This window comes from Manis javanica, chromosome 18, assembly GCF_040802235.1.
Source record: "Manis javanica isolate MJ-LG chromosome 18, MJ_LKY, whole genome shotgun sequence".
NCBI lineage: Eukaryota > Metazoa > Chordata > Mammalia > Pholidota > Manidae > Manis > Manis javanica.
Window position 1 is genome coordinate 12,917,429 of NC_133173.1, and position 23,952 is coordinate 12,941,380.

General features: G+C 39.4%; 1 long non-coding RNA gene across 2 annotated transcripts in view; it reads right to left on the reverse strand.

Annotated features, from left to right (window-relative positions):
- LOC108405207 (uncharacterized) overlaps nucleotides 1-21,788 on the reverse strand; it is a 36,563-nt gene extending 14,775 nt beyond the window's left edge. For both annotated transcript variants that reach the window (XR_001855111.3, XR_001855112.3), the window contains exon 1: nucleotides 21,661-21,788. This is a non-coding gene — a long non-coding RNA (uncharacterized lncRNA). The remainder of the gene's footprint in view (nucleotides 1-21,660) is intronic.
- Nucleotides 21,789-23,952: the final 2,164 nt, after the last annotated feature.

Below are 23,952 nucleotides of genomic sequence, written 5' to 3' on the forward strand. Positions count from 1 at the left end.
GGAAGCAGGTTCAACCATGACTCACTGTTCTACCATGAGTAACATTAAGTGACCATTCTCAACAAGCTGTCATTACTAAATGATGGGAATATAATGAGTGAGACAGTAATGCGGAACTTGAAGAAATGCAAAGGGACTAAATATAAACATCTGAGGGGTGACCATTGTACCACCCCTAAAGTAATCTATCCAAGTAGCTTTCAGGATGAAGAAGAGGTCACAGAATTTCAGGGCATCACCAGAGCAGCTAAACAACATGTTAACCATCTCGCCAGCGGTTTTCCTAACAACCAGTTGTAGGTATGAACCGAGGCCCTTCCTGTATTATCCCAATATAAGTTTCCTTCAGAGATGAGTCAACTCCCACTTGGATTGCACACATGAGATATTACAGGAAGGGTCCCCTTTCTTCAGGAGTCCGGTGCTTCCTTGGAGATCAAGCATGGGGTAGCTTCCCTTCAACATGAAGCAAAGTCAAAAGTCACCTGTGTTATGCTAGAAATCTCCAGCAAGATTCAGAACCAAATAAATTTTCTCTGTTCTTTGTGTAGTAATGGCTCTTGGTAATAGGCTCTTGCTGTGGTTTATTGGTCCATCACATAGTTTATTAGAGTGCAGCCTGTGTCAGGACTTCCATTATAAAACCATATTTTCTGGGTTGAGATATCAACAATAAAATTGGCCTAGTATTGAACCTTAATCTTGAGATTAAGACCCTGCTCAAGAACCAAAGAGGGAAAATTAAAGAGGAAAGGAGAGAGATAGAGACAGAAAGAAACAGCAATGGTTGTGGTATCATAACTTTGAAACTTATGCTTTTATCTCAGCAGCTTTTTGAATATAAGGTCCGCTTTGTTTCATTAAGCTTCCATCTATTATGGGATATATTTGATAGAAGAGAAGATACTTGAGAGAGGGCAGTTGAAGTCAAATCAGTTTTCCCTCTATGCAACTATCACACCCCTATGTCCACAAAATAACCACATCTCCACATTTTAATTTGTTGCTCAATTCACCTGAAGAATGGGAAGTTTCATACTGTGCAAAAACCATGAGACAAAAGGTAGCAGGTTCTTTAGTTGTTGAAGTTTTCACTGTTTTTCTTTGTTTGGGGTGATAATGACCCAGTGGCAGACTTCTGTGAAAATGAACTTTCTGTTTTTCTTCATTTCAATAAAATTTGAATAGTACCAATGTTTTGGTTTTACTCAGATCATACTGAAGGAAATTGTTTAAATTGGTTTAAAGTGCTTCCTAGGGCAATGACATCTAACAAAAAATCATTTGTAAGGCATCCATTTCAAAATGCACAGCCTTACTATAATGTCCACTATAGAGAAAGACCTTAGCTTGAATTATACCACAGCTATTTTAAATGGATTTTTAAATCATCTACCTTTGCATTTCATCATGAATGTTTCAGGGAAATTATCCTGAGATAATGCCAACAAATGGCTGCAGACTTTAGGTTTATAATTGCTCTTGTTCGTTTAAGGTTCCCAGCAGACCATATCAGGAAATTCAATGCCTGGCAAGTCGGGGTTGATAATATACCGTAACTGGCATTTTCTTATTAGACGATCACCCAAATCAGCTTTCATTTATAGCAATGACCCTAATTAAAAGAACCATGATTTATAGCAAAGTCTTTGCATTTTAAGAATCATTTCTGGATATGGTGGTATTAGCCAAAGGTTTGTTTTTTTTTCCCCCATGGAAAATTGGCATAATTTAATCTTAATTTTTCTATATCACATAGTTTTTTATCCCCTTTGATTGTTCAAGATGAGAAGCTTCCTGCTAGCTGAGTATGTGTATGAATAGATAAAAATGTTCATATACACACATTCCCATGTAGTAAGTGTACCTATCTCTTTCTTCACTAAATGATTTGGTTTCAGAGCTGCAAGAGATCTTAGAGAAAAGATGGCCCAGTGCAACCTCCACCACTTCCACTATTTTAAGTGGAAGAACCAAGAGCTTAGAATTTGCCTTGGGCCATAAGCTGGTGAAAGGTGGGTCCTGAACTGCATGAGCCTCTTGATGAAAATTACACAGCAATAGAACACACAGTCCCACAAAAATACATGTTAAAGTTGTTACCATATGTTGATGTATCTGACTTTCTTTTTAACTCATCCAGTCAACAGAAATTATTACCTGCTGTGGATTACAAAAGTGTTCACACTGAAATTATAGTATAACATTGTTCTAAGAGACCACTACCATAAAATTATCTTGTACCATATTGTAAGGATCCTTGAGCACTGCATCTAAATGTATGTACAAAACTCAATAACTTACTGGGTGGGATCCTTGGAGATCAGTTTATCATTCATAAAGAACTCTTATCTATATTATTTCTTTAGCTAAATTTTACTTACCCCAACACTGTGACGATGTAGGGCAAAAATACTTAGATATTAGAGTATTACCACCCCATTTCATTGTCTAGAAAATAAGAACATCTCCTTAAGTGAAAAAGTCCAGGTTTTCAAACCATAAATCCAGGTATGCCCCACTATGTTAACTTATCTGGTCTTCCTGAGAGCAATAAGTATTATTTATAATATATTATGAGTTGAAAATTTTAATGAGATTTGTCCATTTGGTTATAATTACAGTGGTGATAACAATAGCCATTATTATTAAGCACTTTGTTTCACATGCTGTTCTGAGCAGCATCTTACACATATATACAGATGCAAAAATCTATGTAGTTATCATTGCAGCAAATTCAGTGACGGGCAAATAGAGGCTTAGGAAAGTTAGGTGATTTATCTACACTCATGAAGCCTGTAAACAGCAAAACCAGGATTTGAACCAGGTTAGCTTGACCCCAAACCAAATGTTAACGATTTTCTGTACTTCTTTCATGATAAGATGATGCATATGTTCAACAGGATCTCAGTGTGTTGTCAATAGAAGTACAAACAGAAATCAATGCTAAGACCCTTTCAAGGTTCAGTTAGTATAGGAGAAAAACTTAACTGAGAAAAAGAAAAGTTTACATGAAGAAAGTCTCTGTGTGCATATGCATGTGTGTGTGAGAGAGCAGGGAATACATATATATATATAAATGATACATGTTTATATTTGCATTTATGGAAATGTATGTATAAGTACATGGAAATATGTATAAAATATGTAAAATATGTAAAAAAATAAAATAGAGAAATAACACAGTAATACTATTAAGATCTTCCACAAAACCCTACAGTTATTAAGTAGAATTTATTTTATAAGTTCAGTTCAAGAGACAGAATTCCTACCAGGATTATAGGTAACTTTTTATCAGGATTTAATTGTTAGAGTTACTTCATTTCAAGGAAAATGATTTAGCCCCCAGGATATGCAGATCACTATTATAATAAGTCATGTTTATTTAACAAGGGGAGGGCCTTCAGCTATTCTTGCAAGAGCAAAAATTTCCAGGAATGATCCTTACTGCTATTATAAATTAATAAATTTTAGCAGTGCCACACCACAAATCTTTGGCATTGACCTATATAGAAACATTAATATCTTATGATATTGATTTCAAAGACAAAGTCCAGAACCTTATGGTAAATCTAGAGGAAGTCTGTCTCTCATGATAGATGCTGCCGTAAGATTCACCTAATAATATCCAAGTAAATCATAGTCTCCACTAGAGCTCAAGGCGGGTTCAGTAAGCACATATATCCTCTCCAGGGGTCTCTGGGTGCTATGTGCCTTGGGCACATTTCCTATAAAAGGCTATCTAACATGCTGCTGTTCCTGTGCTCTTTGTAACCATCATTGATGGATTGAGTGATCATCTAGCTCAGGGTTGTGAGATGCTCACTGTCAGTGCCAGTTTGATGGGGTTTCAAAAGTGCTCCTTCCCAAGTGAAGGACGTTTGCAACAGGACCAAATGAGTACTCCAGAACTATTAGAAAGCCACTAGGAAAGGCAGTGCCATGGAGCAAGTATGCTCTGGGCGCTGGTCGTTCAACAGTCTGCACGCTGTTCTTTGCAGATACCCTCTTGCTGTGTGTTTGTGCAGGAATGACTAGTCCTTCAAAAAAATAACAAAAATCAGCTGCGCAGAGCACCAGTATTTAGGAAAAGCAGTGCTTCCCTTTCCACGCTCCCCTCCCCACCCTCCCCCCAACCCAGTCTTAGTTTACAACCTTGAATTATTGCTGTAATGAACAAGCTGCTAAATATGTTTTCTGAGCAGGGTCCTTTGTAAGTGTTAAAACTAAACAGAAGTATATTTAAGTAATCAGAAGCATGGGTAGGAACAACCAGTAAGGAAGCCAACCTCTACAAGTCCCCTTAAGACGGAGAAGAGGGCAGGACCACCTCCTTCCAGCATCTTAGCTGTCGGCCCCATAGGCCATTATCCCAAAATAGTCCGCCTGGGTAAACATTTGAGGCAGATGTTTTCCAGTTTGTTTATCTTCTTCCTGTCACTTCCACTGATATTCTCCGCTCGCTGCTCATCTTGGCAGCTGACCTTTCACAAATGTTGGTTTTGGTTTAGAGATGTTCAATTGTAAATAAGAGGGCAGAGTTCACAGGGCAAAGGCCACCTTAGCTGGAGGACTCTGCAGGGTCTAGAAGCCCTGTCTCTTCTGCCAGGGGCGAGAGTTAACCTGCCCCCCAGCCACAAGGAAGAGCAGGGGGTCAGCTCCCGCTTCCCAGTGTTTCATCCAAGCTTAGTTTCTTAATATTCCCCAGGAGAACATAATTAATGACAGGTTCATTGGCAATCTGTTTGCTGCGGGTGTTTTGGGAAAGAAGAGCCAGTAAATACCTGGGTAACTTTTATAAAGAGATGCTGGGAAACAAATCGGTATTTAATGGTGCTGGTGTTGCTGACTGGAAAATGTTCTCTTCAAGATTCATATTTCCTGTGTTGGCCAATTCTTTCAGCTCAGAATCCCTAGAGGACAAAGAGTGATTTGGCATGTAATGGAGGCTGTTTGAGTAGAAATCACTGTCCAATATGCTCCAACTTTATGACTATTAGACATGGGATTCTGGTTGGGTGCATCAAATGATTTCTCTGAGTCACGGTTTCTTTAGCAATAAAATAAGCATATTTTGTATTAATATGCTTACTTTATTGCCAAAGAATTATTGATTAATATTAATTCCCTTCCTACCTGCCTCAAAATGTTATCAAAATTCAAGTGAAATCATGCATCTGAAAGCACATTGTAAACAACAAAATACTTGCAAAAGATACTGGATACTTGGACTAACATTATTTGCCAGTTTTGGTTTGTTTTTAAGTTTTAGGTGATGGAAAAAAATGGGGTATCCCCAAATTAGGAGAGCTCACATACTGATATATTTCTGGGGTCTAATACAGTGAAGAGCAGATAGTGAGTTAGAGAATATCTATCAACTGAGAGAGAGAGAACTCAGTGCTTGAGGTATATTGAGTGAAATTGAAATCACTTTGCAGCAAGTTCTTTCTCATCTCAAAAGCTAACTGCCCACATGGGTAACAAGTTGAAAGTCCTGCGGCTTTCCAGGGGTCACTCCTCTCTGGCATTGCTCAGCCAACAGGACGCAGAGGTGCTAATGCTCCCGAGGTAAGAATCCACATTCAACTGCGTCTCTTGGCAGCATCATCTCTGGATAAAAGCAAAGCAACAAGCTTCTTCGATGACATCGAAGACTAGAGCAGAGAGAAAGAATTTTTCACTGCATTGTTAAAACATGCATCTCATGCTCTGCATCGGGTTTAGCTCAGAATGCTTCCTGTAGAGTAGGTAAGGAGGTCTGACTCCCTTGGCACAGAAAGCTTTGTAAAACCTCCATCCAATTACCCTTCTGCGCCTCCTGATTATTTTTCTTAACCACCTCTCTTGCTTTTTTATTACAGTTGTTGGATTTGAGAACTTTGCCATTTCAGTCACATGTTAGCATGGGTTGCATTGTAATTTGGCTTTTGTAGTACTTTTCATCTGCAGAAGAACCTCTTTAAAGAACAGAATGGAAACAAACAGCTCTTCAAACTGATTCAGTGAGAAAATTTTGAGTGTGTGTGAGTGCAGCCCTGTGGTAAAACCCGCAGTAGCTGGGTGAAGTTTATTCATTCAATCAGTCAGCCACTCAGTGTGGATCTATAGCCCTCTCTTCTAGATTTTGGCAAGGTACAGAAGAGTAAGAAAACCTTAGCTTCCTCCTCCAAATGATGTGACCCAAGGAAAATGAGATTTGTTCCTTCCCCTTCTCAATGCCGTACTCATCAGCAGGGTGAGCACTCTCACCACATACAGGTCATTTCTAATCCATCTCTAAACCTCCTTTCTCACCTTCAACTGCCTTGAACACTAGCACATAGTAGGTATCTAATAAATATTTATGGAAAGGCACACTTGGAGGAAAAAAATGAATAGCTGAAATGTGTTGATACCCTTTTAACTAGAAGACCGAGTTTGGGTGCATTGGTTGGAGGGCATGAGGACAACTGAAGAACAATGGATGAATTGTCCCTGACTCCAGGCACTTTGCACCCACCAGACAGTGGCTTCCTCCTGCTTCTTTAGTCATTAGCCAGATTCAGTTTTGGTGGCTTTCCACTGAGCACCTACAGTGAACCAGGCATTGTGCAGGCGTTCCTTTAAGGAAGGGTGCACTTTGTCTCAAAAAACAACCCCTTGAGTTAAGTCCCATTATTCTCACATTACATGAGTGGAAAATAGACTCAAAGACATTAAGTAAGTTGTCTACTGTCCCACAGTCTGGTTTTATCAAACCTAGGATCCCAAGTCAAGTCAGCATGACCCCCAGCACATCTGGAAGGAATTATATTAGTTTTAGGAATCAGAAATGGATCTGAAACATGAATAAAAATAAGAAAGATGAACTTAGTTAAAATGACTGTAATTTCTTAATCCATATAGATAATCGGAACAAAGACTTTGGAAGCATCTTAAAAAGAACAGACCTGCCAAGTTACTTTCCCTTTGCAAGGAAGAAGCTGTAGAAGGCTGACTCATCTTCTTACTAGGAAACCTTCTGTGAGGTTAGTTCATAACTAGTTCCTCCTGGCTTCATCCCTCACTGTGGCCTCAATGCAAATGACTCCTGAACCCAGGGTGACCTTATGGATTTTTTAATTCAGTAGTTGCTTAAAGTCAGTGAACAACTTATTTAGCAGACAAGATAAAGTTCACAAGAAAAAATGTGCAGGCAAGCAAATATGAAATATTTCTCTGTGGCACATCAAAGTCTGGCACATTCTTGAAAATGCTACATGTATCTTTGTACTTTTCTGTATTTCATGATAGATTGTGAAGATCAAATTTTCCTAATTAAGGTCTTATTGCTGAGAAAGCCTGAATTGAATGTGGAATGGTTTGAAATGAAGAGTCTTTCCTTCGCTGTGAGTTGGTATATCTGAAAATTGGTGCCATAACAGCCATGGGGCAATTCTCCATATCTTTACAAAGAAGATGGATGCCTTTGGAGTGGAAGAGGACAATCAATAGAATTCGGACTAATATTAAATGACATAAGAAAAGGTCACTCAGAAATGCAGGGCCACGGGGTGTTCCAGGCATTGTAGGCTGTGTAAATAAATAGCATCTCCTGGACTTGGTAGACATGGTGGCCCTATAGACACTTGTCTTTCCAATTCTCTGTACACTTACCCCTATTTAAGATCTGAGACAGTGGGGTAGGAGGGGGAAAGCAAAGCCACCATATTTTGTCTTGACCCAACTCAGGGCACATCTTCACAACTGTATATCCTATGTGTGTCCACAGGGAAGAGGATGAGGAGTGCAATGTGCCTTTCACATCTCAATGTATTTTATTGCTATATCCGCAATCCCTCTCAGAGGGGCAGATCATTATGACTATGCACAGCCAGTGCCTCCTCTGTGTGAAAGCCACAGCAGAACAATTCCTCTGTACCATTCTCAACTTTACTTCTGTCAATAAGAACTGAAGACATAAAAGCAGAAGGTGGACTTTGCTCCTGAATGAGAGCTATTTGACTTTCAATATCAAGATGGTGCAAATACCTTCAGATGCTATGTCCCGCTGAGCCTATTAGAGGCAAGGTTTGTCGGCAGAAGGCCCTTTGCTCTTCACACTAGACGGAGAGGCAATCCTCTCTTAATTTGACCTTGTGTATGGCTCTTGGCATACTAAACTTGGCCCTGGTAATTTGGTGGGAATGATGGGAACACGGCAATTTTTCTATGAGTCATCCTCAGCCATGCCATGGTGAGCAAGAATCCAGGTGCATAACCCTATCTTGACTCCTATATAGGGCGGCTGCCCTTTCTCTCTCCACATAGACTCAGAATGATATGAAATTGCCACTTTGAGACATTAGGCTTTTTGCAAGCTTTGGGGCACACACAGAGAATTTAAATGCATCCCCAAATAGCACTTGGTATCAAGAATGACACCCGTAAGATAGTCTGTGATGAAAGTTTGAGGATGAAACAGGACCATGAATACAAGATTGATGTTTAAAACTCACAGGCCCCTCCCGAGTCAGTATTAAAGAAAGCAGTGGGGAATAAGAACGCATTCTCTCTTGACAATCTTCAGTGTAGTAAACGGCACTTTATATTTATGTATAATGAGCTACTTCTGTGCTTTACCGACCATTTTGCACATGGTTTGTACCTCATATTAAACTTGATGATGTATATGAAAGTATTTTATGAACAAAATTGTTATGCAGATTTTAGCTATTACGAAAATAATGATGAGTAAATAACATCAGTTAGTGAGATTGTCATTGGGCCAATTTGGAAGCCTCTCCCCACCTCCTCCAAGACCCTATCATATACTGGCTGTAGAAAAAAAAATTTTAGGAATTTTACATATATATTTTAAGTTATTGACATTCACTCATAGTCATGGAATTGTGCATTAGACAATAACTTCTAGCATAAGAAATGAGCAAAAAATACAAAGATTGAAAATAATCAGTGCAACACTATGGAGTCCACGAGGGTGAAATAGGCAGTATGAAATGTTAAAATATTTTGAGAAAGTGTTCTAATAATATCCATTAAAGTTTTAAAGGTCCTACCATTTTGTATAATAATCCTACTTCTGTGAATCCATTTACAAAATAAAAACATTAGCCATTGTATCCATGTATCTATAGTTAGATAGGTAGGTGAGTAGGTAGATAGATAGATAGATAGATAGATAGATAGATAGATAGATAGATATAATTAGGTATGAATATTCATTGAAACATTGTGTGTGGTTGCAGAAAACTGAAGACAATGAATAAATCAATAACCATTCTTGAACAACACGATTTTAATGTCTTTGAACAAATGTTTTGTCCTCAGGATATACTATAATTTACTGAGACTTGCACTTCTTTTCAAATGCTTAGGTTGATTCTGACTTTTCTCCATTTTAAAATAACACTGATGTAAGCAATGCTGCACATGAATCTTTTCCCATAATTCTGATTATTCTGATAGCATTTCTTCCCAGAAAGGGAAATGAAGGCTATTTCAGACTGTGATCAAAGCCAAATAGTGCAGGGCAATATGATAGAGTGCAGGGGTGGGGTGAGAACAGGGTTTGACTCTGCATCTGGAATAGGAAGGTCAGGAGAGGGAGCCTTCTCTGAAAGAAGGGGTGCTCAGCCAGGAGACCTAAAGGATGAAAATGGGTGGGGCATGCAAAAGGCTGAAAGAATAGCCTCTTGGGTAAAAAGCAGCACATGTGCAAAGGTCCTGAATCAGGAAAATGTTTCTAAGGATCTCAGATTTAGGGGAGGAAGGAGAGGGCTAAATCATGACCTTGAACATCATAGTAAAGGATATTTATCTTACTGTGAGAGTTACCGGAAGCTCTTATGAGGTTTCTAACTGGAGAATGACTGCTGTGGTGTATGATTTTAAACTTTCCACTCCACCTGAGAGTCTAGAAGGTTAATTATCCTGGTGACAATGATGCTACCTCACCTGGGGGAGGGAGGCACTGCAGAGGAAAGAAGTGGACAGATGGCAAAAATAAAGAACTGGAAGACAGCTGCCAGGTTTTCCATGTGAGTAAAAGGGTGGATGCTGGCTTCTTACTGAGATGGATGGATGGGGTAGAAAAAACTTGGGCAAAGGACTGCATTGAGTATAGGGAGGGTTACAAGGTCCACTTGGTCATGTTGCAGCAGAGCGTCCTACCAGAATCCTAGTAGCAGTGTCAACTAGGCAGTTATGCCTTAGTTTAGAGCTCAGGCAAGTAGTCAGGGCTGGAGATAAGGAGTCAATAGTCATTAAAATAGATAAAATATTGTATGGGAGGAAAAATGTCATTTTCCTTTTACCTTTCTAGAATCTTGGCTAGGTCTCTAGTAACAAAAGACAGATTCACAAGAGAAAAGCATACAAATCTATTTTATATAACTTTTATGTGACATAAGAGCCTTCACAAGGTAAAGAGAACCAGAAAAAACAGTTAAACTTAAGTGTTTTTATGCTGAGTTTGATGAAGAGCAGAAAATCATGCGAAAATGTGATAGAAGAAGGATGTGAGCTCAGCATAGTAAACTGGGGGAGACTTGGCGAGGCTGTTTCTTCAGATTCCTCTCGAGTCCCTCCTTTAAACATAGGTAAGCTCTTTTCTTCCGAGTGTGGGGAGGCACCTCTCGTGGGAGGGTCTTGAGACCTGCTTCAGCTGAAAGTCAGAACCCTCCCAGCACCTGCCATTCCTCAAAGTCCTGAGCTTAAAATATCGAATATGCTAAGATGCCTTATTTTGGGGTAGTGTGTCCGGACCCCATCAGTATTTGATGTCATAAGGCTGGATGTGATTTAAAAATAAGCAAGAGAATAAAGAGGAGAAAAAGCCTTAGCCATAGATCAGGAGAGGAGAAGCTGTAGGTGGCAAAGAATTAAATTAGGACTAGCCAGTGAAAAAGAAGAAAAATCAGAAATAGAAGAAAGTGTTTCTATTGATGCTCCAAAGTAAAGACAGAAATACACTGAATTTGGCAGCTTGAGGCTCATTTGGGTGTCTGAAAACCATTTTGCTGAGGCAGTGGGGACAGATCTTGCTCTCTCTTGCAGGTGGAAATGTGGATGGAATGGAGCCAGTGAGTATAGAACAATTTGAAGAGAACCTGGGCTGTAAATGGGTGCGGGGGAATGAGGTGCTATCTCAAGAGGTGTCTCAAGCTAGGAAGTCTTCTGTTTTACTTTTTGTTAATGAGAGAAACTACAATACCTGCTTGCTAACAGGTGTGATCCAGTCATGAGGAGGAAGCTGGTGATGAAATGGCATAAAAGAAACAATGTCCTTGAGAAGGTAAGAGGAGACGGAAGCACAAATGATTGTTTTTTTCTCCTTTCCAATCAAAGGATGGGGTCTTTACCCCTGAAGATGCAGCTAGAATTACAGACATGATGAGAACCATGAGGCAAAGCCATCAAATGAGAGAAAGGGGACAAGAGGAAGATTTGAGGAAGGAAATGGTATGGGGAAATCATCTCCAACAGCATAAATGAACCTACCAGGGAATTCACCACAAATTCCACAGCAGGATTTCCACAAAGCTCTGACTGTTCTGTTGAAGTGATCAATTTAAAAGTGACATCATTCAGCTCAATTGTGCTACTTTCTTTGGTGACTTTCAACTCTTTGCTGTAATGAGATGGCAGAGTAACTGGGTTCACACAAGGTTTTGTTTTTTTGCCAGATAAGCCCAACAGATGGGTGTTTACAATGCTCTCTGACATATCATAATAATGGCAAATTTTCAAAGTAAAATGAAGGAAGAAAAGTCATAAAAAAAAGGGCTGAAGGATGGAGGGAAAGTACTTCTCAATACGATCAGAAATTACAGCACTTGTGTGAGAGGATAAGATGTGGTCATCAGAGTATTACACAATGAAAATTAAGTTTTCTGAGATGGTGAAGGCCCAGGGTGTGAGCCTGGAAGTGCGTGGTTGAAGCAGAGCAAGAGTAAAATTCACATGCCGCAAGAAAGCAGGAAAATCAGCAACCACACGTTGGATGGGTCATCCGGAAAGATGGTAACATCACCAAAAATGGTAACAGAATCAAAGATGGAAAGTAAAACTATGAGCCAAGAGCTACAGTCTGTAATGAATGCATTCTTAGGACATGGTAATGATGGCAGATACACAGAAAACAAGGCAGGTTTTAAGGGGTGTGGCATTTGACCAAGAACAAGGGGGGAAGCTGTGGAACGGGCAAATACTCCACCTCCAGATCCTGAATGAGGGACCTACAAGCAAATAATAGTCTTTGTTGAAGTCCAACAGTGTCAGAGGTGTTAGGAATACAGAGTTTAATAATGTCCGGGGAGCCCGGACTCCTGGCAGCATCTGAGGCAGTTACTAATGTGAAGGATTTAGCCACAAACTCAAGTGGAGGGGGTCTATGTTCTGACCCTGATGTCACTTCGGGAAGACCCCTCCCTTCTCTGCTGCTGGTGATAAGATACGGTGATGTGACCTTTTTCAACACCAATCATCTCTAACCCATCTTTTGAAAAATAAATTTTTCTCCCCTAATTTGTGATGCCACCTTAAACATTTGCTAAATGCATGCTCCTGCTTTGGATCTGTGTTAAGACTCCCTATTCTTTTCCATTGACTTACTTTATTGATGCCCATACCAACACGTCTTTCAAAATCACTGCCAGTTTGAAAAAATAATTTAATATTTCTTAGGGCAACTTCTTCTTCATTATTCTTTTCTCAGTGTGTTGGGTTATTCCAGCTGTTCGTTCAACCAATGAAATTTCTAATCACATCAAGACGCGCCAAAACAATACCACTGGGATTTTGATGACTTCATTAAAACTGTAAATAAATCAGCATGGAACAGCAGTAGCCATGTCTCTCTTTTGAAAATGGTTCCCCATTTACTCAGGGATTTGTGTGCTCCTCAATTAATTCTCTCTTCTGAATTACACGTTTCCATTATATTTCCAAATGTTTATTGTTTACATGTAGGAAATGTATGGGTGTATCGCATTATTTCTTTGCTATTTGGCTACCTTAAAGAACTCTCTTATTAATGTTAATATTTTTCTAAGTAATTATCTCAGGTTTTGTATGTTAAAGAATATTATCTGCAACAACAATATTTCTCATTTCTGAGTTATTTTATCTTTTGGCTGTTTCATTGTTAACACATTCTGGATATATATTTAGAGCATCATTAATATCTGTGTCTTGTTTCTGAGTCTCCTGTGAATACTTGAGATCTGTTATTGATAAGAGTATGCATATTAGTCATTTAAAATGTGTTACAAAAGAATTGTGCTTGAAATGGATTGTATTCCTTTTGCACTCCTGGGATAAGCCCTCAGTTGTATTCTCTTAAATATTGTTTTATCACATTTGTTGGTCTGAAGGTGTTTTTTCTTTTTTCTTAATGTGTTATTTATTTCTGCTGTTTTGTGATATTAGCATATCCAGCTTCCTTATTCATGTGGAATTAATGTCAGTATTTTAATTTTCTGAAAAAGAAAATAATTTACTATACTCAATGTTTCCATTTGTTAGCACAGATTCATAGAGAGAACTTATAATTTCTATCTTTTCCACATTTGTTGTTAGACCGTTTCTCAATTCTAATTTTATTTGTACTATCTACTTTATTATCTTAGGGAGAATTCTAGAGGTATGCTTGAAATTGTTTTCCTTATAAAAAGAGTGTCTTAGACTTACTCATCCATTTATTTATGGATTCTACCCTTTACCAATATTGCTTCTTTATAATCAATATTGTATCCACTTTCTTGAGTTGAACAATTAACTCATTTCTTTTAATTTTGTCTTATTTAATAATGCTATGAATTTGTTTTTTACTACAGTTTTGGAAGCATCCAATAACTTCTATGAGCAGTATTCCATTTTTATTTTACAATAATGGTATTTATAATTTCTTTCTTGACCTGATAGATATTTAAGATAGTAAATAAATTTTCTAAATAGACTGATTTAATTTTTTTCACCCAGGTAAGGTTTTTTAATCTTGAGAAACTCTTTTTTTATAGTTTAGAATATGATTGTTTTTCCCCTTCGATTTCTCAATAAATGCCTAAAGAGGAAGTATTTTCCTATAAACAGGGTGAAAACATTTGTGCTTGACTAGCTTTTCAGTGTTATCCCCAATGGTACTATAAGTCTAGCAGAGCTAAATTATTAGCAACTAATATTCCTTAAGTGGTTTGTCTAGATACTTGATACATATACCAAGATGCCTTTATTTCTTTTTCTCCTTCTCAAATTATATTTCTCCTTAGTTTCAGTTACAAACACTGGTACTTAGTCGCTAGTGGAATATCTGTGTAGTTGCTTTCATACACAGTTCTATTTTATGGAAAACCACACACATATATGGAAGTCATGTATCTCTAGACTCCCATTAGTTCATCGAGGAGTGTAAACTGCCCACTCCAACCTGGTGGCCGTTCTCAGAATTACAAGCAGAGGGTGTCAGAATAAAAATCAGCTGTCTGTAGGTTTCAGTTCTTTCAAATGTAATTCTACTTATAAGTGGAAAGAATCACAACATTAGGAAAATACTGCACTACAGTAGAAGGATGGTAGTTATTTAAGGACGTCATGTAACATTGACTGAAGTACATTCTAACATTTATATTCCAGAGCACTTTATTTTTCCCTGAAGGGAGGTAAAATCATCTACTTCAGATGAGGTGTGCGTGTGCCATACGTTCAACTTAGACCATAAAACACCCAGGAGTAAATCAAACCTTTGTGTTAGAAGCCCTTGGGAATAACCTCTTTTGTTTTTAGATCATGCATCTGAATTGCAGTAAACGTCTCTGTCCAGGTTTTCCTGATCACCAGGTTATATTTGATAACATGACACATTTGGTGATGCATATGACAGCCGAATGGCTCCACTACATGGATCTCATGTGAAAAAACCATGGAGGAAAATAGCAGCTTTTATAACACTGCAGCAGCTACCAAAACCTAATAATAAATCCCGTTTATAAGGTTGATGGTTATCATATGAAGACATCAGGCTGAGAACAGTTCAAAAGAATGTTTTGAGTTTAAAAAGGGCTTTGGATACAACTGGAGTGGATCCAATAGAAGAAGTAGCTCAGTCACTTATTTCTAGTTAATATGTATGATCATCTCAGAAACTTCCAGGACCAGTTTCATCCTCTCCCTGGACTTCCTGACATCTATCCACCAGTAACTGTTAACTTGCAACTGAAACCATCAGTCACTATACCATAATGCTGATAAGAATAAAAATCATCCAATATTTTAATCTCTCTGATAGATTCCAGAATAACTAGGTTTGTATTACAAGGCCCTGCAATGTAAGAAATTTCTTTTGCCAACTTAACATTTTGCTTATTCATCAGAATAGCACATTCTGATCCAAACCTGTGGCCCGCCTTCAGTATTCTCCTCAAAAGAAGGATAATAATAGCCCGGCCCACTTGTATCTTACATATCTAAAGGCAAGAATTTCAAGTACCACTCATGGCAGACTTATGGTCTTAAGCGGACAGATTGAAACACAATTTTTAAATTTTTTTGTGTGTTACATAAGAAAGGGTACTGGGCCGTTTCGTGTTTTCTGTTCTGTTTATGTTGATGCTGTTATTGTTTAGGTTTTTTCTATAGCAAGCGAAATTTAGTTTGGAGCCAAGCAAAGAAAAAAATGAGAGAGACACATGCCCAAAGGCATGTTTTAAAATGGGAAGCAATAGAAAGCAACAGAAATAAGGAGGGAAAGTATTGAGATGGTCCATCAGGGAAATAAACAGACAAAGTTGGTCCCATCCAGGAGGTTGTACTCACCTAGCCACGCTTCAGCATCAAATTCTAAGGCATTCTCAACACTAGTTAGATCCCAGTTACAACAAATTGTTTGAAACAAAGATATTCAGTTAGCTGTATAACTATAGGAAACAAAGATGTTATTAGCTGTCTCTATGGAAGTATTTCATACTGTAAAACGATGATAAAAAATTTGATGGATGCAGGCAGGTATATGCGCACATATACGAATTAATAACATATTAACTAAAACTAAGGAATTGCTGTTGGCTTCTTAGCTATAAGCATTCCTCCCTAGAAACCTGGAGAGGAATTCACTTCCCGGTCACAGGCCCTGCAGTTACAAAAGGCAGGTCCTCTTCCCAAGTAGCAGCAGCCAGGGTGACCTCACTGGGGTGGTGACAGGGCCTCGGGTCTGTGGCCAACTGCACGCCGTGGGAATCATGCTGCACACCCAACCTTAAATGCATTAAAAGGGCCTGAGGAAAGAGCCCCGAATTCCCCGGGATGTTGTGGCTATTTGATTGGGAAGACAGGAAGGCGGCTTCTTCAAGGACTGAGTGAGTCCAAGCCTAGAGGCTGCCCACCCCACCCCCACCTGAACTCCCAATAAGAAATTGATTCTAGATCCTCAGCCTTGTCTTCCTTCTCATCATCAACACTGCTATTAGTTCCCTATTACCTCCAAATTATCACATTGCAGGAGCATGAAAAGTGCAAATAGAACAACAAACGAGAGAGGACCTTGTGGGATTTTCAACACGTCTGCAGGAGCGCAGAGCAAGAGGTTCTCAAAGAGTCACATCCCACAATTTCCTGATGGAGTTAGTGGAGTTTTTCAAATAATTCAGGAGGAGCGTTAGGTAATACAGTTTGGGACAAGGACAACAAGCCAGGCAGAGTTTTCCTCTAAAATTCGAAAGGTTCCAGGATAAAAGGCAATAAAGACATGCCTCCGGAGCACGCTGGGACAGGAGGGGCCAGCCTGCCTTCCCCCCTGCCTGGCTGCTCTCAAAGAGCCCCTCTGCCCCCCTCCTGTCACCCTCCTGCTGTCCCACGAATGAAAACAAATTGTGTTGGGGCTACAATACCGCGGGCTTCGCTTTGACCTGTGTGGTACAGTGACACTGTGCGGCTTGAATTTTTACATACAGCTGCATAAGGCAATTTTCATGTAAATTTCTAGGTAAATCAGCCTGCAGTTGGTCTATTACATGGACACATACACAGAAACCATTAAGTATGACAGAAGATTAGAAGTCTCCCTTGTTTCTTCGGATGCCTTTCCTCGAGCCTTCAACAGGGTCTGAATTAGAAAAACTAAAATGGTCAAAATGCCTCAGCATCACACATAGGCAGGGTGCTCATCCTTGCCTGTATATGCCCAAGGTGTGGGTACAGAGAAACCAGTGGGTGCCTCTCTGGGAAAGAGAAAACTTGGCATGAAAGTCAACTTTCAAATGATAAGAGGGACTCAGGTAATTCCCTAGCCACCTCCAGGACTCTGTCTCCTTCCTGTAGACACACCCAGTACAAGCAAATGGTCCCCAGGGTCCCCAGGGGCCTCAGCACTTCCCATCAGAGCAGGCAGGCTGGCCTAATGAGCTCACAGCAGGTGAGTAAGTTTCCAGGGTCAGAGGAGGGAATTTGCTCTTCAGAGGCACCTTTCCCTGGGATCTGGGAGGCAGGCCCTCTCTGCTCTGCCAGCAACAGGAGTTGGGCAGCTGACCGAGCCATCTGGCGGTGGGCTATCTGGGCCCTTCATCTAAATGTATCCTGGCCCAAAGGACACACATTTCTTGAACATGTTCTTTTAAGGCCACAGCATCCACGGAGCACAAAGGGAAAGATGTCACCAAAACCTGGCCGAGGATGTTTGTTTATGCAATCTTTAAATAATTCATCTTTATCCCTATTGAGCTCATCACAGCGTGTCACAAATAAATGTGTCGCCTTGGCCTATTGTTTGCAGCTCAGGATTGTCGAGCGAGAAGAAAATATTACAGAGACGGAGGGAGATACACGCAGGAGTGTGACCTTTAACTGCACTACCTATAACCAATCTCATCAAATTAAAGCACTGTATATTTTCCTTAATAATCTCTGATTAGGCTGGGGCTATGAGTGGACACGAACACCCGCCATTGCTATGCAGCGGGATGTCTGCTTAGCACCAGCAAAGCGTTTGGGAATAAGTGAGCAAAATGCTTTAATTTGATAGGGTTAGAATCCTGCAGGCTTTGGGGTGAAAGGTCCCCAACAGCTCCGCTCACACTGAATATGCAGGAATAAAAAAGTAAATTGCTTACATCTGCTGCAGGCGGCAGGGAAAATGATCTGATTGGACAGTCCGAGGGCTCTCCATCTCTTTTGGGTTAGAGAGAGGGTTTCAGAGCATCAAAAGCTTGTAATTGGAGTAATTCTGAATTAATGGACACACACACACACACACACACACGCACACACACACACACACACACACACAACATTTTGCAGCAGCTGTTTGCAGAAGCCTGCCTGTTTAGGAATGCTTGCAGATTGTAAAGAAGCAGCCACCTACATGCACAATTCTCCCGTAATATTCTTAATTATATTAAATATCTACCCTACACACACCCAGTTTAAATAACGTTTTAATAAAAATCATTTTTTAAGGTTTTTTTTTTATTTTCTCCCCCACAATGAATCCTAACTAAGGGTTTTAATTTGACAACAGGTAACCAGTATAACTTTTCGTATCTGGCTCATCCTTGTGCCTAGAAGCCTGGTTGCTATCAGACCTACACATCTCCTTGCCCACTTAGTACATCTTCCTGAAATACATGTGCACTCTGTTCTCCTTCATGCATAAAAAGATGATTGGAAAAAGGCTTCACCGGGATTCCTAGAAGTTGTCACAGAAAGCTCAGGTTTTGCCTGGCTGTGTGATGTGGGATTTAATCTGCGTATTTAATCAATAAGAATCAAAGGCAGGACTCAACATCTTTGGGGCACAAGCCAGTTGAATTTCAGTGAAGATGTCAGGAGGTGGCCTGCTGGGTCACCTTGGTGCATTCCCAGGACCTTAGTCTGGAACCTGCCTCACTGATGGCATGAGGCACTGGCTCGATCTGCTGCTTTGTCTAGCCTTTTACGCCGACTAGGCTGAGGTTACATTTGAACTTTGTTTCCATTTTATTTCATTAGCCTACACCAGGTTGCAGACTCCGTTGTGGGCAGGCTCCTGTCATGAGCTGCCTCTCATGGCGGAGAGAGTAAGCCGCCCATGGGAGGGAGAACTACTGCATGGAAAGGGCGAGGGAATGCAGCCTGCGAGGCCAACTTTCAAGAGCTATTTCTCATCCGGGCGTTGGTCTGGGAAGGCAGCTTTGGCCAGGCAAGCACTGAAGCTGAGATGGAGGTTCCTGGATGCTCTTGGATGAACTCGCCTGACAGGGACAGCTCCAAGGCCCTCTGATATTTTAGTAGTAAATGGGGCTGATGTCCAAATGCAAAATTGTTTTCCATACTCTTAGCATCATGAAAGCATCTAAATAGCCTATTGTTTCCTGCAAACATCAGGTTGATAGATTTTATAATGTCAAAAACAAGCAAAAAATATTCTAGATCATAAATTTTTTATATGAGGGTGTATACATACACACACAAATATATATATGCACACACACATACACACCTAAACATATTTTTTTATGTGGACCAATGAATAGATATGTACCCAGCCGCACCAAAAGGAGTCTGGGTTCATCCTGCCCAGCAAACTCCATGCTACATGGAGGCAATGAATCTTTTTAATTTCTCAACTGAGGCACGATTGCTCAGGTTGGCCAATGAAGATGCCATGCATGACCTGGTTTCTCTTAGAAGGATTGTCTGTGAGCAGAAGTCCTTTCCTCTGGAAGGTACTGCTTTTACCAAATGGCTCCGAGCTGGTCTCTATCATCTTGAAATCTCCTTTGTCTGCCTGACGCTGCCACAGTCTATTGGAAGGCATTTGTCAACAATGATATGTCTATTAAGGAGTAGTCGGTCAGTGTGGGCCCAACAGCCAGGCCTCCCGGGCCCAGCTATTGATAGGAAACTGTCAATATCCCATCCAGGCCTTTCTCAACAAAACCTCACCCGAATCATTGTCTGTGAAACATCACAGGCCTGCTTTACATCCCAAGCTCTGATTTCTCCGCTTTCTAAACTAATATTCAGTTTGAATGAACAAAAGCCCTTAAAAAAAAAAAAAACCTTAAAAAAAGATTTTTATTAAAACGTTATTTAAACTGGGTGTGTGGGGGGTAGATATTTAATATAATTAAGAATATGATGGGAGAATTGTGCATGTAGGTGGCTGCAATTACTTCTGAAAATTGTAAAACCGGAAGAAAATTAATAAGGGCTATTTTAAATTAACTTGATGGTAATTAATATCTATAAATACTTTCCATTCCACCAACACAAAGTTTAGACTTATTTACCTAAATTAGGACAAAAGGTTGTGATATTAGCCAATATATTTTCATGCATATTCCATTTACAAATCTAAGTGCAGATTTTGTCATTATTATCATAAAGGGCTGTCTCTTCTTGGAAGAAGAAAGAGTGGGAGTTTCACGTGAATATTTGAAACTAAAGGCCCCGCACCCCCCAGCAAAAAACACAATGTGGGGGTGGGGGAGGGAGAAGTAAAGAAAGAAAGGAAAGAAACCCTAACTAAGGCTGTATCTTTGGAACAGGCACTGCTCCCGCAACACAGAACACACTAGTTGTCCTACAGTAAAAGGCCCCATCGAACCCCCTCCACAGAGGCCTCAGACACCCAACGATATTTAAAGCAGATGTAATATTAAGAGTCTCTGCCCTACCAAACAGGCACTTTTTAAGATCTGTTACAGCCGACGCTTGTTCAGTTTACAAAAACAAACATTTTCCCCTCTCGTGCAAAGGCTTCCCTACAATTCTCAGACTCAGATGAGAAATTAATGGGAGGCAGGCCTGGTGGGTGGCTCAGGGTTCAGGGAATCCAGAGAGAAGGTACGGGTAGACCTACCCCTCTACTCTGAGCCTTCTTCTGTTCTAGCCCATCAATTTCTCCTAAAACCAAATAATTCAGATATTGGGAGAGAGAGCAAATAAAGGTCAGAAAGAAACCCCAAAATCCAGTAGAAGTCTTTTAAGTTAGTGTAAAAATTCAGGAAAAAAAAATTTTTTTAAAGAACTGAAAGGACTTGAGATGTCTCCCGTCTTAGGTAGACAAGAGTGTCTGCCCATTCCATTTCTTCTTTTCAGATTCAAAACAGAGTTGATTACAAGAAAACTGATCAAATCACCTATCTCCAGCCTAAAGAGTGTTCCCCACAACCCAGGAATTTTAGGACCACAAGCTAATGGCTTTTAATGCCTATTTGGTATTACAGGTGCTGTGTTGAAACCTACCTATTGATATTCACATTCAATCTGCCATACAGACTTAAAAGAGACCTGTGGTTCATTTCAGATGCTCACTCAAGGAAATTATAGATGGCCTTAAAATGTTTCAAGAGCATAAATAGTGAAATGGACCAGGTCAGGCACCCACGTACTAAAAGGTCCCTGAGTCATTACTTCCATAGCAGACAGTCATGGTTGCAAGGGGCAGCTGATCTCCTCTTTTGAAAGCTCCATTATGTGTATTTACAAAATAAACAATGCATGCAAGTTCATGATTGTCATCATTAATAATATGCATTATAGCAAGCCGTTAAATAAATATACGTGCCACAGACGTCTGCCAGACCCCATCACGCTTTTTTTCTACATCAGATCCAAAGCATTGTCTTTGTTGCATTAAAAAAAAAAATCGCTCTTCATTAGGAAGCACCAACAAAAAAAACCCCATCATTTAAAATAACTCACCAATGTTCAGATGTTCTGATTTAAATCAGATAAGTCAGGAAGTGCAGAGCTGGGGTGAGGACTTAGTCTCATTACACTCAGGTTTGCAAGGCGCGACCGCTAATCGCTAACTGGGATACAAAATGTTCTTGATGCTTTAATAATTAACTATCTCTCCTAGGAAATGACAAACAAATAAATGGACAAATAACATGATCTCTTATGGGTTCAAACTGAGTAAATTGGTGTGTATTGTTCCTATCGTGATAGTGTCCTAAAAATTTTATTTTGTGTGCATGAGAATAGTTTGCACATTGACCAATTCTTTCACCTCAAGTTCTGTTTTAAAAAATAGGGCTTAATCTTTAAGAGTTTCAATTCGACAACCTGAAAATCCGTGTACAACTGTACAGAGGTCTTAGCAAGATTTGGTTGAAGCAAATCTCTAAAATGTTTAAAATACATATTTTTTAAAGTACATATTACTCAAGGCTCTCATTAAGTAATACTCAGTTCAAAAAAAAGACAAGAAAACTTGAAGCAAAACTCTAATTGTCAAAGATTGATATATATTGAAAGTTTGTAATAAATAGCTTACACCTTACTTAGTTAAATATTTTACCGCATTCGGAAATATTGAAGCAGCACAAATGTGAGGCAGGTTATTTATTATACATTGTCTACACATAGGACAATGTTCTTCCGAGAAAAGGACATTGGCACTATTTACAAGAATAAAGGAGAACGTTTAGTCCTCTCAATTTTCTCCTTTAAGAGGATGATACTAATGGCTTAATAAGGAAAAATATATAAATGGCCGTTCATCATGGTTATTTCATCCGTCAAAAAGCAGTACTTTGACAGTTCTAGGTATAAATGTGTGTTACTTTCTTTTTACAGAGAGATTTTGGTGGACAGAGTATAACTAAACTCGTCAGACATTTATTTCCTAAACCTTTGCCAAGTTTCGATCCGCAGAAGAACAAATATGGTGAGAGCTGGGCTGACTCAGAAAGTCCAGGAATGTGGCAAAGGTTACACAGCCTTTCTGTGATAGGGAGCTGATCTCCCAGCCTCCATTTACCAGACAGAGAAGTACAACTTTGCTCCTATCTCCCATCAATTAAAAGAAAAATGAGGAAGAGAAAAGGAGAGAAGAATGAGACAGGAGAGGGAATGGATGAGAAAGAACGCGGTCAGTTCCATCTGCTGGGAAGCCTGTATATGCATTAATTGTTTTTGCTTGGTTTTCATCTAGAAATGTAATCTTAGAAAATATCTGGCTAAAACCCTATCAAGGGCTTCTCTATACTTAAGAATTAGCTCTCACAACCCTGGCAAGTCCCAAAATACTAGCAAATTAAAATAATTGGTCTCCCTGGAAGCCCAGGGTACATCTCTATGCCTGGCTCCCGGCTCTTCAGAGCAACCCAGAATAAATATATTTAGGCCAGGGTTACTCCGTTGTAATAGATCCCTGTCTGTATTGGGGTCTAATAACCTATTTTTTTAATACCTTATTTTAGTCCTCTGCTTAGAACTACAGAGGAATAAGAGAACCCACTCATGTGGGCTTTTGTGACTGCTTTCAACTTACAACTTTTTTGGACACAGAACCAGCCTAGAATATGTGAAACCAACATAGAGGGTAATACATTGCTTAGAGGTAGGTGGCTGTAAGGTATTGCTGTGTTAAGATAATATGAAGCTGCTATGCTTTTTGAAAAGACGAAAAAAAAAGGATGAGGGGATAAAATGACATTATCTTCCTTTTTCCAAAGACTAATATGCTTTATTTTCCACTTGTTTTGGCATATTTCCATTTCTAAAGAATATATCTAGGCTTCCTTGTCTCAAAATACAGGCCCTTCTCTCTCTTACAAAGCTCCTAAAGGTATCCGGGGGGTACAGATCTCTCACACATGAAAATCTTCTAAGCTGAACAATCTTAATAAAATGTATTTTTAAAAAATACTAGAAAACAGCTATGATACTGGGCATTTATAAAGAACACATTTATTTTAAAATGCATAATCTGAGAACAAAAATATGCTTGTATAAGGAAGAAATTAAGAATTTTTCACTGAATTACTTTGTAGAAATTCAATTCAGTGAGGCATTTTTTTTTTAAGTTTCACACAGATCTAGAATATCCTTACATTTTGGAATTATTAGAAACAAATGAGAACTTTTCATTCTTTCATTTATCCACATACACACACACACACACACACACACACACACACACACACACACACACACTTCCTATCAGAAATTATTGGAGGTCAATAAAGAAACCTTGTGGTATTGCTA